Here is a 2,513-nt window from a genome sequence, read left to right as displayed (position 1 = left end):
CGCACTGTGGGAGGGCGACCCGGGGCGGGCCTCCAAACCGTTTAAATAGAGGAATTGTCCCGGGCCGGCCTGGTGGCGCACTGGATAGTGGGCCGCTTGGGAAGCGCAGCGGCGCGCCCGTCCGAGGGTTCGGATCCCACATACAGACCGGTTCCCGCTCACTGGCTGAGCGAGGCGCGGGAGCAATGCTGAGGGTTGCGATCCTGTTGCCGGTCCCCGGTCCGGTACGGGGGCAACACTGAGGGTTGCGATCCATTGCCGGACATGGAAAAAGACAAAAAAAAAAAAAAAGAAAAGAAATTCTTCCCACGAGTCAAAGGTATGTGAAATTAACCTTTAACTTCAGATGCACGTGATTTGAAATTTTACTGACTTTAGACTGCATTTTACTGTACTTAAGAGTTAAACCAAGAAAATTCCCAAGGATAATTCTTTCTTTTCTGTCCTTTTTAAAGAACAATAGTGGTGCCCACTTCGCCTTGCCATGAGCTGTTTCTTCCACTTGCTGCCCAGCTCCTGACTGCCCAGTTCCTGGCTGTATTTGTCCCCATACCAGACCAGCAGTTCACAGCCTGGCCTGATGACCTGGCTAGTTCCATAGAAGATCCGCCTTTGGTATTGAAAGTCCACCAGGTTCTGCTCCTCGTCATCCTGGGCACAGTTCACATACCTGGGTTGAGGCAGGCAAAAGGAAAGGAAATAAAAGGCAGTGAGTTCCCACTACCTGTCAGATCCATGTCAGGCTCGTCACCTGGTGGTCAGTCCTCCAAGCTCTGATGTTGCCCAACCCCCACTGCTCCTCGGGGAACCAGCTATTCATACCTAAGTCTCTTTCTTTCTTGCAGACTATATATCTTTACTTCAATCTCCTTTCTGTATAAGGTAACTCTAGCTATACATGATTGCTGTCCCAAATGTGGCTCAAATATTGGAAAGGCTGACTACTTGTTTAGGTACATGGCATACTATCTTGGATTTAGCAAATGCTTTCTTTAACATACCATTAGACCCTGTAGTTGATTGAATTATGTCCCCCCAAAACTCTCTGAAGCTTGAGTTGTATCCCCCAAGTTTTATGTATTAGGAACTTAGCCCCCACTGTGACTATTAACAGGGTGGGAAATCCTATTATAGTAATTGAAAGGTGGAGCCTTGAAGAGGTGATTGGATTGTAGGATCATGCAGTAGTGAATGGATTAAAAATGGTGGTCAGGGGCATGGTTCTGAGGGCTTTAAAAGAAGAGGAGAGTCTTGTGAGAAGAGGCAGTTGCTGTAGCAGAGCCCTCTGGCTGAGTGTGTCTTAGGATCTGCTGCTGGAGCTGCGGATGATTTGTCGAGCCCCTTAGTGCTCCTGGCTGAGACCCATGCTGCCGTCATGTCCTGCTATCTGCACCCCCAAACACATCTGTGTTCATCAGTAACGTGGCCGATGACACCAGGTCCGAAGATTTAAGGTGCAAATTTGGTCGTTATGGTCCTATAGTTGATGTGTATGTTCCACTTGATTTCTACACATGCCATCCAAGAGGATTTGCTTATGTTCAATTCAAAGATGTTCGTGATGCTGAAGATGCTTTACGTAATTTGCACAGAAAATGGATTTGTGCATGTCAAACTGAAATACAGTGTGCACAGGGGGATTGGAGGACACCAAATCAGATGAAAGCCAAGGAAGGGAGGAATGTGTATAGTTCTTCATGCTATGAAGATTATGACAGATACAGACGTTCTAGAAGCTGAAGTTATGAAAGAAGGAGATAAAGAAGTTGGTCTTTTGAAATAGAACTACTGGAAGACCACAGTATAGCATAAGTCATTCCAACAATGATAGATCAAACTGCAGCTGGAATACCCAGTAAGTTCTGCTTACTACACTTCAGCAAAGATCTGAAAGCAGAAAAAGAAGCAAGGAAGGGCAGTTCAAGCAACCAAAGGGTGGGTGGAAGGTGCTCCAGTATGAATACTGTAAGAATATTTTGACTCTGGTCTGAAAAGATAAAAAAAAATATCAAAAATTACATGGAATAATTGAAGACCCTTCAAGTTTGAAAGTAAGCATTTTAGGACAAATAAAAGGAAATTCAACTTTGTACTTGTGGAAACTAATCCCTAAATATGAATAGGTGTGGAGTATACATAAAGCAAATGTATTTCATAGGGCCTGGTTTTGTAGTTTCAGGTTTAGCCTAACTTCTTAAAAGTACATATAAAATGTTGACCCTGCAAAAGACAGGAAAATTTCCCCAGGCTATAGTCTCTGTTGTAAAACAAAGAATTGTAGCGCAGCAAGGTTACTGGCTCAAGGACAGAAAAGCTACTGATTTATATGTAAAAATACTGGGAAATTTCTGTAAGAAGAGAATGTTTGCTGAGATCAAGCTATTGTTGGTGGATCAACTTAACTTCTTGCAACTTGCATTATGGAACATCGCCTTGCTTGTTTTACTGAATATTACCAGCTTCTATTGTTAAACTTGTTAAACTATGCTTAGCAAAAACCCCACCTATGTTCT

At 43.7% G+C, this 2,513-nt stretch overlaps 1 pseudogene; it reads left to right on the top strand.

Moving 5' to 3' along the window:
• The window catches only part of LOC103595930, a 51,913-nt pseudogene extending 50,022 nt beyond the window's left edge, over positions 1–1,891 (top strand).
• The last annotated feature ends 622 nt before the right edge of the window (positions 1,892–2,513 follow it).

This window comes from Galeopterus variegatus, unplaced genomic scaffold (genome assembly GCF_000696425.1).
Source record: "Galeopterus variegatus unplaced genomic scaffold, G_variegatus-3.0.2 Scaffold1890, whole genome shotgun sequence".
Lineage (NCBI taxonomy): Eukaryota > Metazoa > Chordata > Mammalia > Dermoptera > Cynocephalidae > Galeopterus > Galeopterus variegatus.
The sequence above is the reverse complement of the archived record's forward strand: the minus strand, read 5'-3'. Positions and strand labels throughout refer to the sequence as shown.